Genomic DNA, 16,563 nt, shown 5'->3' with positions numbered 1-16,563 from the left:
CATAATGCACTCGGATACACTCGAGTTAAGATTATTGTTCCACATTTGAGTTTCCAACAATCCAGTGTTTGTATGACTGATTTCACATCATTAAAGTCAATGTGAATTGTCGTTTTAAACCACATTTACTTTCACAATATGTCATTTTAATGTGAAACATGTGCTATAAATCATGCTTAAAGTTTAATAACCCACATTTACTTCCATTATATGCATACATTGTATGCAAATTGTATTTGTTGTAGTTTCCATTCACCACTAGAGAGGTTGGCCCATAACGATTTCCACTTCCGAGAACCCTGCAAAGAGTCCATTGGTATTATCCAGTAGCCAAAGTCTATTCAAGGTTTCAAAGTTTTCAAGTCTCTGTGGAAAAATGATTAGCTCACAATAGGACCACAATAAGATAAAAAATAGTCTATTTGAAGTTGACTTTAAGTGCTGCTTTATCCTCTCAGGAACAGCATTAGAAGCAGGCCCGGCTCCAGCCTTGAGATGCAAGGGGGGCCAATTGACATTCCTGGAGCTGGAATGATTAAACGTTACTTTATTTTTTCCCCTTCACAGATTGTGTAACTTTATTTTTAAACAAAAGGAGCAGGTCTTAAAAGAAAATCTATAAACAAACAGTGCTCAACGCTAAGAAGTTTACTGGTTATACTTGCCCTGCCCTTTTCACTGTCCCCACCACAAACAAACAAACAAACAATAAATCAATACTTGAATAAATGGTATTTTAAGAAATAATGTTAAGACAAGTAAAGTCAGTAATAAAATAAGAACAAATGAACAAATTACAAGCAATAGCACACATAAATACAATATAATAAATGTAAAAAAAATGAATAAAACTGAACTCGGGTATGTCTAACAGTATTCCTGTATGAAATACTATAATGTATAAATTAAATACATAATAATCCTTATTAAAGCTAAAGAAGTTATTCAGTCAAGAGCATATTTGAGTTCTTTTGTCCTTTAAAGGGATAGTTGACTTTGAAATAAATTTTTGGTATGTTTTAGCTTACCTCAAGGGCATCCAAGATGTAAGTGTCCTTGTTTCCGCAGTAGTTTCAATTTTGATATTTTTAGGTCAAACCGTTCTTGTCTGTCAGTCATATAATGCAGGTCTATGGTCACCACCTCAAAGAGCATGCACAGAGAAGTCCAAATTAAACATGATTTAATGACTCGTAAATTTAAGTACACATTGATGGCCTAAGACACGAAACGAGCGGTTTGTGTGAGAAAACGAACAGTATTTATATCGTTTTTACCTCTTGTAACCACAGCGACGTCCAAGTGATCTGAGGGCGCGGGCGCTTCGGTCTGTGCGTTACAAGAGGTAAAAACGATATAAATACTGTTCGTTTTCTCACACAAACCGCTCGCTTCGTGTCTTAGGCCATCAGAGTCATTAAATCATGTTTAATTTGGACTTCTCTGTGCATGCTCTTTGAGGTGGTGACCATAGACCTGCATTATATGACTGACAGACAAGAACGGTTTGACCTAAAAATATCAAAATTAAAACTACTGCGGAAACAAAGACACCTACATCTTGGATGCCCTTGAGGTAAGCAAAAACATATCAAAAATTAATTTCAAAGTGAACTATCCCTTTAACATTAATGGCATTAGACAGCACCAGGTATATTAAGCTCCTGTCAAAGACCAAATGCATGGATCTGACACACATCAGATTTTCTCCCAACTGTGTACATTCATTAAGACTTTTTATTTTAACTCAGATAAGACTGTGCTTACGCAGATACTTGCCAAAACGGGCATTTTGATGTAATTTTGTATGTACTGTATTTGTCCATCACGATAAGACACAAAATATAACTCAGTTCGGTAATGGCGCGCTGACATTGGGCACTCTTTGTGTGCACGCTTAAGTGTGTATTCGCACAGAAAACGTTTGCTTCTTCTAATGCTTGAATGGTTTAAAATCATTTGAATGTTTGAATGTTTATGATGACCATGGTCAGGTTCTAATACTGGACCTGATTGGTGAATGTAATTTCACCAAGTACATCATGGTCCTGGATCAACATTCCAATCAACCAATCAGATTTGAAGGACACGTTTACAATTTATGTCAAGTTTAGGCTTACAACCAGGGTTAGGTGCTTCTAAATCAGTGTTATTCACACATAATTTCCCTCTGATTTTAGGGATTATCAACCCGATCTCACGACCAATTCATCCGAATTTGACGAGTGATTAAAAGATGGCTAATTCGTAACAATGCGTACGACCTCACTCGTACGAATTAGTACGATTTTTGCTAAATCGTACATATTTGACGAGTTGCCCAATTCGTATGAATTCGTACGAATGACCTACCCCTGACCCCGCCCCTAAACCTACCCATCACGTGGGTTTAGACAAATCGTACAAATTCGTACGAGTGAGGTCGTACGAATTCGTACGAATTAGCCATATTTTAATCACTCGTCAAATTCGGACGAATTGGTCGTGAGATAGCATTGGGATTATTTAATGGTAGGGTAGGTTAGGAGTATTGATAAGGTTAGGAATACATTTTCAGACAGGAATGTTGTTTCAAGGTCAACAAAATATGTTGTTCCAGTAACATGTCTTACTTGGAAAAATCCCAGTGACCTGGCCTGGTTAGAGGGTTCATGATCATAAGGGGGTTTTGCACCAGGTATAGGAACTCATAGGAACTAGTCACCAGGGCGGTCCCCCGAGAACTAAATGTCAGTAGTTCCGGCCAGTAGGAACTCTGAAGTGACGTAATCCGGCCGACAGCGGCATCATTTAAGCGACACAACAACTGGTGGATGAAGGACGCCGTGATCGGAGATGTGTTTTTGTTGTATGTCAATGGTTTTGCGATAACTGAGATCAAATGTAGTTATCTTTTTGAAAATGGCAGGTACTGGTGTTTCGTATGGCATGCGTTCGGCCAATCAACGTACAGTACATACTGTCACTGGTAGTTCCTGTTGTGCTGGGTTAGACCCTACTCTGAAGTAGGAGCTAATGTAGTCCCCCCAAAACTAAAAATGTTCCCAGTTCATGGGAACATCCCAAAAAGCAGGGACTTCCACCAATTGTTATACAAACTATGAAAATGTTCTTCCAGTGCAAAAGCCTGCACTATACTGATCCAGTTCTTGTGTTAAAGTCATTGACTTTTCAAGTTAACAACTCACTGGAGGGAAAATAACCCGTTTATAATCGCTTTTGTTGTTGTTGTTTTTTAATACACATGCAGCAATTTCAGGACTATGATGTTGTACGAAGCAAATTACTTATACAGCTTTGTAAAGTATAAATAAAAAAGGCATTAATGTAGTGAAGATTTGCAGTGACTGCTTGCTGAGATATGACTCGTTTGAAAAACGATTCCTTTGACTCAGAATCGACTCTTACTTTTGAAAGACAATAACTATATAGTGTGCACTTTCAGATTTAAACCTTTGCAGGATGTTTTCATTCACTTAGAGCTATGTTACTGTTCCTTACCTCAGATATCATGAGCAGAATAGCAGCAGTCAAATGAAACATTTGTATGGTATGATGATACTAATGTTATTTTCCTTATTTTAATGGCCTAGTTGTATTTTTTTAACACTAGCATTTTGAATGATCATAAATAAATAAATAAATAAATGATGAAGGTCCTGTGATTCACTGCTTTAATCGCTGGTTTGTTTTAAAAATATACCGTACATTCCCAGGTTGTCTTCCTGCCTCTTTGCAATGAAATCAAACCTACGCCCATGTTTAAATGTGAAAAAGTGAGAGGAGAACTGAACTTGTCATCAAAAGCTCTGCTTTTCATCATTGCTAATGTTGTTTTGTAGATCTAGAATAATGCATATTAATGTGCACCTATGCGTAATATATGCATTTGGAAAATGACTTCAATGCTTTCAGCAGTCAACCTTAACTTGCGTAAGACTGAGAAACACACGCTCACACAAACACAGCTGACTTACTGTAACATAAACTATGTTCAGGTACACACTTGCTTTTCATCTAACAAACCAGTCCTTAACTGCATGAAATAACGAGTTGCCATTTGTATAATTTCAAATGTAGCTCTATTTTAAGGTTAAATTGCCTCCTCTGGGAAGAAGGCCTACAGTCATATCTACATTAATTTCATTGGACAGCGTCATTAGATACACTGTATGATAATAAAATCATGCAGTACATGCTCATGGCATTGTTAATATACTGTATAATTGTGGTGCCGTCATTGCCGCTTTACAGAAACTCTTCACTGATAGTCTGTCTCCTGGTGTATTATTATAGTCAATTTTGCATAGCAAATGACATTTTCCAGCTGACTGAATGCTCAAGAAGAGTAAAACACACTAAGATCATGTTAAGATCAAACTTGATGATCTTTTTGAGATACAAGTTCAACGGGTATAAATGCTGATACAGCAAAATACATTAAAATACAAGCAAATATACTGATTAAGAAAATGTTTTAGCCGTGTTGTTTACTACCAAAAATGTGTAAACTAATACCACATTTTCACGATTGTCATATTTGAGCTGATTCAGCTGAATATTGTGTCTTTTTGTTTTATCCATTTATTGTATTTTTTTTATTTATTTACAACAATAGAGTCAGTAGAGTAATGCAAAAATGAAGCAGAGAGAGACCAAGGCTGTGTTTAAATTTGCATACTACCTGTCCTAAATAATATATAAGATAAGAATTAGTGCACCGCAAATCATAACACACTGAAATAAGTAAGCTAAATGCACCTTGTTGATATACTTTTCCATATCATTTTTGAAATGTGTGCTAGTGCTTACTATACTTTTTTAGCTAATGTTTCCCATAATCCAGAAAAAAAAACCAGAACAAAAACCCATTTCTGCCACATAAGGGTCATAAAAAGTCAGAATTATAATATCAAAAGTAGAAATTGTGACACAAAAAGTAATAATTAGGAGATTAAAAGTATTAGTTATGAGATAAAAAGTTAAAATTGACAAAAAAAAATATATGAGAAAAAATCTAAATTATGAGATAAAAAATCTAAATTATGACAAAAAAAATCATAATTATGAGATTAAAAATGAGTTATTTTTATCATCCATGTAATAATCAGCATAATGCAAAGTCGATCATTAGTAAAGCTCTTCTCTTTATGCCGGGGTCAGGAAGTATATTGGGTTATCACCACCTGCAAAATTAGCAAGCAGTCCAATTACTCTATTAATTTCCTGTGCTAATGAATTCTGAAGATTATCATTATGGAAAACAGGGTGAGATAAAGCAGCAAAACACCTTCTTGATCTGCTCTCCTCCAATGCTGTGATAAGCATCTGTGCTTCTCTGTAGCACCTCAATTAAACATTTTGATCTAATTAATCAAGCGTCCTGTGGGACATCCCTCGACTCCAAATAAAACTCTCTCAAGCAAGAGTTATTAACATGACTAATAAGCACTGCCACTGATAACATTTTTCATTATTATTAGCATTATAGCTCATAAAACATCATCACACGGGCCGACAAGCTCTGGAACGCCAGCTCTGACCTTTGAGTGTCTTTTCATGTGGACACGCGGGCGGCCATTACAAAATCAACTTTAATATATGGGCGCGACCAACTCTTGCAGGTCAATTCATCATGTGTGTCTCATTAGCGATCTTTAATTAGATTTTGCTGTTTCAGCTCAGGCTTTGTTACGTTTAAACTCAGTGACTTTTGAGGTCACCAAGGCCACCTACAAAATGTGTTTTGCTTGCTGTGGGTGTTTGTTTGCGTCAGTGCAGCTGTTGTTATTGGCTATGTATATATATATATATATATATATATATATATATATAGATGATGCACCAGCCATTCTGTAGTGGAGCGACATGTTGGGTTGAAGTGGAATGAATGTTATGGTTTATATTTCAAAACAAGTGAGAGAAGATTAAATTATATGAAATTAAGAAAACAGACACATTTGATGTATTTATAAAAAGGCAGCAGAAAAACATACTGCATTTGATAAAGATGATAACTTATATTTAATAAGAAAGCTGCCAAAGATTGAAAACATCAAAGCATTCCATATTTAACAGAATAGGAATGTCTCTGCTATAAAAGAAATGCAATTTGTATATTATTCAATATTATGCTTTGAAAAGGGCATTTTGCTTATCCTAGCAAACATGATTGACAACATGCAATTATTTAGTTAGGCATCCGGAAGATTCTTGAAAGATGATTGCTAAATAATAGAGTAACTTGTCATTTGTGACTGCAAGGCAGGGAATAACACACCTTGGAATGTCGCGACCGACCAATCAGAATCAAGTATTTAACAGAGCTGTGTAATAAACGGACTTACTACTATGTAATAACAATTACATTAATAACGTGATACAATGTGTGCATATATGTTTTTTTTTTTTTATATTGTACTTATATTTAAAAAGTACCTGCATGTAATTAAATCTATAAATACACTGTTGACCCTTCCTTTACATCATAATAACCCACTATTACCACCAAACCTGACCTCAATATTGCAAAGGTTTTGTGCAAAACAACATTTACGCAATTACACCTTACAGTTTATTATTGTAAATACATAGTAATTAAAAGCAACTAATATAAAGTGGGACCCTTTACTACTACTACTAAACACAATTTAAAAAGTATATTATTTTTATTATTTAGTGCTGGGCAACGATTAATCTCTTCAAAAATAAAAGTTTGTGTTTACAAAATAATTATACACAGTACACACACACACACACATATATATATATATATGTGTGTGTGTGTACTGTGTATAACTATTTTGTATATAAATACTCAAACATGCATGTATATAAGAAAAATGTGTTATTTATATATAAAACCTATATGTATATATAATATAAATGATGTATGAATATACATAGTATATACATGGAAATATGTCTTAAATATATCATTATTATTAGCACTATTGTTATTATTAAATATAATATTAACATTATTATTGTTTTAACATTATAATCATATTATGTGTGTCCTTAATCACAATTAACCATTAATAACTAATAGAAAAATACATGAGTGACATATTATCCAATAAACGCATCCTTCTGTCATGACACCTCAAACTGGCTGACTGCATAGGCAAAGCATTATTCAGAAGAACAAAATATCATTTGCATGCTAATGTTGAGGATGAACGGCATGAAGCCCAGGGCAACAGATCCTCAGAATCACAGTAGATAGATGAGATCAATATAGGAGGAGGCAAACCAGAGGCTCGGGGCTTCAGAAAAATCGCACCGCCCATTTAAGTGGCATTGATTTTGACTGTCAAATCACATGGCGCATAACAAGCTGGCAGAGACAGACTGCACACACTGATGATTAGATGCAGCACTTTGACAAGGTGGGCCAAATAAATGCTACTTCCTCAAATGGAATGGAATGTATTTAAGAGGAAGAACTTGTAGGGCAGTTACGCTGGGCTACTTGAGATAGGACGCAGTCATATAGATCAACTGTGCATCCCGTTAACATTTTAATGTATGTGCTGCGGTACGAGTCTCTGGATTCAAACTGAAAATGTCTCAAGCCGACGGTTAGCAGTTCTCAAGAGAACAGCAGAGATGTTTCCTTTGCTTTTCTCAAGATGACATCAACTGAAAAAAAGAAAGGAAAAAAAAGCGAATTGATGAGGGCGAGGTAGCGTCACGTCGTGGCAGGGGTCAGCGGGGCTAATTGGCTGGTGAAATCACTTGCAATTCATCTGGAAAAGCAACAATTATATTCTCTGATATGTGTTTATGTCCGGGCACTATTTTGCAGAATACCGTGCCTTGGGAAAACGCTTGCGAATACACAGTGCGCTGGTTATTATTCCCTGCTGGCTAAAATTAACAACCGTATACTTCCGTCTCTGGCTCATGTCTCCTGATCTGAGGCAAATAACCGCAAGAGATGAAACAACCTTACAGGCATTCAGCTTTACCACTGCACACTTCTAGTGAGTGATGAAAAAGAACAAAGAAAACAAACAAGAGCAAAGTGACAGAGAATAAAACAAAGTGAAAAAGCACAAATAAAATAGCATGTTTACCACCAGTTGGCATATCCTTTGAGGACTGATGTTTTCCTCGTGAGTTAATAGCTCTGGAGGAGGAGTTGGAACGAATGATTCCTTTGTAATTGTTTTAATAGGACACAATTTGTCAAAAAGACTTATATATAAAGACTGATTAGTCAAATTTGTTGAAAATTGAAGGCAGCATAGCATTACATTTGACCATGTGTGTGTGTGTGTGTGTGTGTTAGTGCATGCTGTTCTTTTTAGCTAATGTTTCCCACAATCCAGAAAAAAACTGATAAAAAAAACACTTTTAACTTTTTCAAGCTGTCAAAGCATATTTGTATGAGAGCCCATTTCTGCAACATAAAGGGGGAATAAAGTCAAAATTATGATTTAAAAATGTAAAATTATGAGATTAAAACTTATTATGACAGTCAGAATTATGACAAAAAGTTTCATTAAAAGTAGAAATTGTGACAAAAAGTATAAGTATGAGATTAAAAGGAGTCGAACATATGAGACAAAAAGTCTAAATTGACAAAAAGTCCAAATTATGAGATTAAAAAGTCAAAATTATGACTTAAACATCATACATCAAAATTATAATATTAAAAGTAGAAATTGTGACAAAAAGTCATAATTATGAGATTAAAAGAAGTCGAAATTATGAGATAAAAAGTCAAAATTATGAGATTAAAAAGTCAAAATTATGACAAACATTATACATCAAATGATAATATTAAAAGTAGAAATTGTGACAAAAAGTCATAATTATGAGATTAAAAGAAGTCGAAATTATGAGATTAAAAACTCAAAATTGACAAAAAGTAGAAAAAATGAAATTAAAAAGTCAAAACTGTGAATTAAAATGTCATAATTATTTTACCAAAAAGTAAAATTATGGCAGTCAGAATTATGACAAAAAGTATCATAATTATAATATTGAATCACACTCCATGTGTTTGCATCTCTTGGTCTTGGACAAATTATGAGCAATAGTAAAACTGAAGCACCACTGATGACAACAAACCCTATATCATCCCCAAACAACCCTTGATGGATAAAACCATCCAACCAAAGTCCAGTCCCTTATTATTTCCAGCCACATATTGTGTTTCCCTTCAGAAATGCATCAAACTGTGTACGTTATACCCAGCACATGCCATTTATCTCCAGCACATGGAGAAACAACACAAATATGACCAGAGCAGGAAAAGCTGCAGTGATTTATCAAGACGGTGCGATACTGATCTGGGTCTTGACCGCAGTGTTATCCAACAAACCCCTCAACGGCCAGAACCTGACTCCAGACTCACGTTGAACCCGCAGATACACACACACATTATCCGCAGCACATAAATGTTAACCTGTGTTATCTCTCAATCCTACCCTACGTCTTCATATAACCCACACAAGCTGCTCAAGGGTATCAGGGCAGGGTGAAACGCTCGGCCATGTGTGTAAATATCGTCCGGTTAAAAAGAGCCGGACACAGTGGGTGTGTGATGGGAAGTGGAATGTAACCAAGCAGACATCATTAAACTGTCACTGGACATGGATGAGCTCCCGTCTCATTCTGTCCCGCTCCATCCATCCGGACGGGTGGAGCGAAGGTTGAAGCGAGGGAAGGATGCCAGTTGTGAAGGAACGAGAGCCAGAACAAATCGGGTTTTGGGTTGCTAGCTGTCAAACGTAATGTGGCAGTCCTGGGCTCTGAGTGTGTTCGCGAGGGTGCCTGTGAGTTTAAATCCACTGGACTGAATTACTCTGGCAGAGCTAATCACATTATACCTGTAATTGGTTTTGCAATGTGTCTGACACACTTAGAGCTCGGCGCACAAGATAGTAGAAAGAAGCTCAGGTTGTTTATGTGCTCACTGTGCAGACATGTTCATACTCACTCCTGTAATCTCTGCAATATCTCACATCATTTGACATTTAGGCACTTTTTTTTGCTAAGCAACAAGAAAATATTTTCTGACTGAAAAGATTTAGTACTATCTGCGCACACGCGCACACACGCACACTCACACACACACACACAAAAGAAAAAGTGTTTTTGAGCTGTGGCTTAGTGGGTGGCACACTAGTCTTGCATAACCAGACCTTTGACTAAACAACAGAAAGTCTGTCCCACTTATTCTGGCCAAGAACTGCCCACTCAGGGGAACAGTTTGTTTGATAGACATGTGAAATCGCCTGTGAAAAGTTGATATGCAGTTTGGTAGTGGGTTCACGTGGATGGGTGGATGGATGGGACAATCTTTGGAGTTTGTAAGGATTCCACTTCTAAGGATTCATCATGGTTTCAGTGGGATCTAGATGGGGGACATAGCACGTCTCCTTGGTAAAGCTAGGAAGAGAAATGCAACAAAAATACCAGGATCCTAAATTGATATTACCAGATTGATATGATCAGATTTATTTGTTTGTTGGGTAACGCTTTAGATTACAGCCCGGAAAGTACTGCGTAATTAAAGCAATTTTACAGCGTAACCTTCGGTAATTATAGTGTACCTATAACGTACTTACAATATAAGTATAAGGGAACAATATTTTAAGTTTGGGGAATAAAGGTGTAACAACCAGGAGAATTAAACAATTATTTATACTGTAAGTATTAAAGAACTAAAGGGTGCTTATTCTACTATTATGATATGACAATCTTACATTTGGGAGCAATTTAGCAAGAACATACCTTTTGAAATAATGGTGAACCAGTACATACTGTATAGGCTTTTTTTTAAATTACAGGGTACATATCTATGCATTTAAAGTAATCTTTTTAACAAAAGTGCACTGAAAACGAAAACTATTGCAACTTTTGCTTAAATATTGGGGAAAGATACTCTTGTTTCATGTAGTGGTGCTTGTTACCCTCTTGTTCCATGTAGTTGCAGGGTAAGTACAATAAAAATGCACACACAATCTTATATCACTGACTCGGAAACCTGTATTTATTATACAAGCACCACTTACCCTGTAACCACATGAAACCGGATTTATTTACCAGTATATTTAAAAAAATTGCAATAGTCTTGGCTTTTCTTGGCTTGAAACATGTTAGCCCAAACTTAAACATCTGCACTTTTGCTATCAAAAAAAAAAAAATATATATATATATTTTTATAAATGCATTGATATGTACCCTGTCATTTTTTAAAAAGCCTATACAGTATGTATTGCCTTGGTACACAATTATTACAAAAAGGTACGCAGTGTTCTCGCTAAATTGTTCCCAAATGTAAGATTGTTGTATCATAATAGTAGAATAAGTTCCCCTTAGTTCTATAATACTTACAGTATAAATATTTTTTTAATTCTCCTGGTTGTTACCCCTTTATTCCCCAAACTTTACATATTGTTCCCTTATACTTACATGTAAGTACTTTATAGGTACACAATAATTACAGAAAGTTACACTGTAAATTTCCGGGCTGTAATCTAAAGCGCTACCGTTTGTTGATTGATTGGTTGATTGATTGATTGATTTCAACACTTTATTTTGATGCTCCTTCAACACACATACTAACAAAGTAACTTTGCATCTACATATCAACTAACTAGGTTAGGGTTATGTAACCTGACATGTGAATGCAAAGTTACTTTATAGTCAGTAGAATGTCTGTTGGGAGCATCAAAATAAAGTGTTAACATTAATGCTGGCAAAAATGTAAATGTAAATTTAAATAATAATAATATGTTGAATGATCATAAAACATCAAATTAAAACGTTATAACTTATTAATAGTTTATATGAATATTGACTTTATTTAACACTTTTATTTGAACATTTAAACATTCTAAATGCATTCTATAAAAAAAACCCCACTACACTACATAATGTGAGGCATAAAGATAAGATCTCTTTCAGGTTGGTAAGCGGTGTCAGATCTAAGACACATTTCTTTACTTCTCTCTTGAGACTCACAGAGTGTCAGTTGCTTTTGAATTGATCTCGGTGGTTGTAGTCTCTCACTCGTCTCATTCCTCCCCTGTCCCCTCTCATTCACTGATCTTCAATGGAGCTGTCACTGTTAGCTTCATTTTATTCTGGGTTTAACCCCACACACTATTTTCTTGACTTCTTATCTTCTGTTCAATTGGTTCATGCTGTTGTTGTGCCCATGTAATTGATTTAAGGTTGTTTTGTCAATGATAAAACACTTGCTCCTTGATATGCAGAGACAACTGCAAGTAAACCAATTGCTTGGTTAGTTTGATTCCTCTGATAATTCTGAAAGACAGATCAAAGTGTTTTGACGGAATATTCCTTTTCTCTCTCGTGAAACACAAGAACTAACAGCCTCATTAGTTTCCGTGTGCAGCATTCACACCACACTGAAGACATTTAAAACCATTAAAAATGTTGATTTACCTTACAAGACACATGATGTAAAACACGCTGATGTTAACTCCCATGTATAATTCTTGCAATGAATATGTTGTCGCTGTGCCCTTAAGTCATGAAATTGCTGAGATGAAAGAATATGGGGGAAAAAAGAGGTCACATCACATGACAAGCGGCTTGCATTTTTCGACTGAATTATGGTTGAAATTCAATTACCCAGGATCCTCAGACTTCAAAAAAAGGGAAATAGAAAAAAATAAGGAAAAATGCAGCTATGAATGAAGGTCTGGGTGCTTTTGTGAAACTGTCAACGCTACAAAGATGCTAGGTGATTTGTTGTGTTAATGCAATGCCTTCAATCACCCTTTCATTACGATGGTCTGCTTTTCATTTATCGCACGGACAATTCCAATTTTAACTTCATGACATGTGACCTCATGTTCAGCTAATAGCACATGTGTTTGGGAAGTTGGGAACACAAGCCTTCAGAGAGAGGTTACGCTTTACTGTGTTCACATGGACAAAAACAAACCGTATAACTACATTTTCACATTTCTGTTATTTTTTCACTTTGTTCCATCTCTCCGCACAAACAGCAGATTTCCGCTAATAATGCATTCAGTGTACCATGCTCCCTCTCTTTCCCAGCATCCCTCTTGTTTTTTTGCACTCTTTGAACTCATTGATGGCTCTGTTTTGAAGCAGCAGTATTCCTGTAATCCTCTTCTAGTTCTCTGCAGTTTAATGTCTAATGACAGTGTCTGTAAAACTACCACAGTTTCCAAAGTGTTGCTATAACACTCTAAGTCAAGATTAAATCAGAATGTACTTCCTGCATGTGCATTGCTGTATTGCGAACGTCTTCATATACCGTACGTTAATCAATGTCATGATCAACTTGGACAACAATATTTATTTTCTATTGATGTCACATATACAAGCTGTTGGACAATGTTAACCAACAGCCAAATTGCTATTTGGCATTGTTGGGACAGAGAATGTGTATTCAGGGACCTATTCTGATATGTATGCCAACTTGTCACGATCCAATCATTTTCCACCCCACAGTTTTGTTGCCGTCACTCATTATGAAAGTAAAATGGCTATTCATGCAAAATTACCTATCTTCTCAACATTATAAATAATAATACAACATTTTTTAGAGAGATTGTGTAAACAATGGTTTTCTCCATTGCAGATGCAGGTTTTATTAAACAGTCCAGTGTCATAAAAAAGTTACTGTGGGTACAAAATTGTAGCGTTATATTGCGTCGCTTGAAGCACGTTTATCGTGAAATGTGTCTGGTGAGTGACTGGTGCAAAATAGTGTGTGAACGTACCACTAACACTAAATCCTACCCCACAACATATATATATAACAGTATCAATTTATGTGAAAAGGAACAAAAGTGGTAGGTGTTTCACTGCCTCCAGAGTTCATTTCAGCTGAGAACTGCATTGAAATGTATAGTAAGTTTTAGCATATTGACACTATTTTCTAGATCTGCTGTACAGCTGAAACAAACTTTGTTGCATTATGTTCCTGCTATCACTCTAAAGCTGCTTTAAAACAATCTGTATTGTAAAAAGTGCTTTATAATAAAGGTGACTTGACTTGAATAGACTTGACTTGCAGTTTTGCTTAAATGTAGGCAGAGACGCAAAGTCATGCATTTACAATGATTCTGGGTTGCAAAAATGTAAACATAACTACTATAATGTTTCCTTATTCACTGTTCTTCGGTGCTTCTACTTAATACAGGTGTCTGATTTAGTTATGAAGAAGGTTTGTACAGCATAACCTGTTTGACCAATGTCGATGGACATTTACCAATTGACCCTTCGCTAAGCCACGCCCGAAAACCACCACTGGCCAATCGTGTCTTAGCAACCGTAACTAGGCGCGGGAGGTCTGGCAAGCTTTCGAGCGAGGGAAACATGCCGAAGCGTTGTGCGTATGGATTGTGCAAATCTGATACCCGGTATCCTAAAAGTGTGGACGGGGGAGTGGAGATTTTTTTCCTTCCCGAAAATCTAAAAGCCGAGGGGAGAAATGCCGGGCGTGGATCAAGCAGTGTGTGAGACCCCATTCACAACGACATGTCCACAGGATTAACAAAAACACCTATTGCTTGGAAGTTGGAAATAATGACGGTTCTTTGTTCATAATGCATATATTTTAACGTAAAATAAGACGATTAAAGACGAGATGGAGGCTCACTGACATACTTTAAAATATATTTCAGCATTTTGTTAATCGACAGCCTACTACCCCTGACTGAGTAACGTAAACTTTAACCCAATCCGACCGTGGCTCTCCCGGTGTTATTCCACAAGATTTATTTCCTGTTTGATTTATAATTATTAGATTATTTTCACATCACTTACCCTGCTGTGCACGAACATAGCTGTTCCTCAATTTGTGTGTTTCCCATTTGAATGGTCAGCGTATGAGGCCTTGCGCTGGGACTATAGGCTTTAGCTTGAATTTTTATAAAATTATTCTTCAATCGGTTGCATATTATGTCGTGGATATATCCCTCAAATGCATACTGCAGTCCCTTGTGTCTTGCTCTCTCAGATATTTCACATGTTCGCCAAAAATGACTAATTCTCTCATTGGGAATGTCTGACACCAGTGCATACACACTGTAATAGACGTGCCAGGCACGAAAGCTTGACAGGCGTAGCAACAGTAACTAGGGAGGGCGGGGCTTAGCGAAGGGTCAATTGTTGACCTTGTAAACACAGGTTGTCACAACCCACTGACCACAAGATAAGCACCAAGTTTGATTTAGTGTTAAATGAAGCCTACTTCACTTGTTACATTGTAATGACTGGCAGGTCTTTGGTAATGCAACCAATGTCCTTGATCAACACGCTTCATACTGTAGCGGTGTCTCTGCCTGTGTACAACTCTGAATGCAAAGCTTTGTTTTCTGCCAGTATTTGGAGCAAAACTCAGAGGCAGCTGAAATTCAAAGGTGCGCAATGATGAAACAAATAAAACTGAGAGGAGGCCTTGAGCAATCATTGCAAACTCAAGACGCAAATGCGTTTGGTCCTCTTGTATAGCATCCCTTTTTTATTACACAGCTTTGTGCTTGCAAATTAGCCGAGGGCTAATCCATTTCAGCTTTACTTTGGTATCATGCTACCTTGTAGTTGGTATATTAGCTTATATTTCCATTGCTGCCAGTCCTACGCCGATACAGTCTGTAAATAACTGCCAAAGCCTGTATGCAATGACAACAGTTCAACGTTCGAAACGTCTAAAATAGTACTGTGGTGGAAAAATCATATAACTCAAATTACGATCATATAGCAATTCTTTTCCAGTTGCATTAGCTTCCTGTTCGTTATCGTATCCATTACTAAATGTTGCTCACCTATAAAGCTCTTCATAACTTGGCTCCTCTTTATCTCTCAGATCTTCTTCAGTTGTATATTCCTTCACGTTCTTTGAGATTTATTGACAGTTACACATTTCAAGTGGAGGTCATTCTGTGGTCGGCTTTTAGCTGTGCTGCGCCACAATTAGGGAATTCTTTACCGTTTCACATTCCCAGCTGGATTATATTTCCCTCAGATTAAAACTGATCTGTTTAGAATCGCTTTTAATGACTTGATTGTTTGATTTGTTAGATTTTATGTTTGATCTGTATGTTTTGCAAAGATTTGCATTTTACTGACTTGCCTTTATGCTGTAACGGTGTCCTTGAGTACCTTGAAAGGCACCTCTAAATAAAAGGTATTATTATTATTACGAAGGTATCGGAAAGTAGTATAATATACTATGTACCGCAGTATTCAAGTGATAGGGTTAAATTAAACATTAAAAGTTTGTATGCACTCTTTACTTTTAAGTAATTTTTGAAGTGTAAAGATAGACCATGGAGTTAGGGAAAAACACCATTAGTAGCTGTCGTTGCTGGTGCTATTTTTACTATATTAATTTATTATAACAATTTTATAATATATTAATCATATGTAATAGTGTTATAATATAATTATACATGCTATAATATATTAATACTTTAATATAAATTAATTATTTCAAATTTGATTTACTTTTCTGATATTTGATTAGTCGTTATAGGCCAATGGGATGAAATAATTCAATATATATATATATATATATATATATATATATATATATAT

General features: G+C 36.0%; 1 protein-coding gene across 1 annotated transcript in view; it reads right to left on the bottom strand.

Annotated features, from left to right (window-relative positions):
• alk (ALK receptor tyrosine kinase) overlaps nt 1–16,563 on the bottom strand; it is a 468,950-nt gene that overhangs the window by 79,862 nt on the left and 372,525 nt on the right. The window lies entirely within an intron of this gene.

Source organism: Rhinichthys klamathensis, unplaced genomic scaffold (assembly GCF_029890125.1).
Source record: "Rhinichthys klamathensis goyatoka isolate OS25496 unplaced genomic scaffold, OSU_Roscu_1.1 h1tg000117l_1, whole genome shotgun sequence".
Taxonomy (NCBI): domain Eukaryota; kingdom Metazoa; phylum Chordata; class Actinopteri; order Cypriniformes; family Leuciscidae; genus Rhinichthys; species Rhinichthys klamathensis.
The sequence above is the reverse complement of the archived record's forward strand: the minus strand, read 5'-3'. Positions and strand labels throughout refer to the sequence as shown.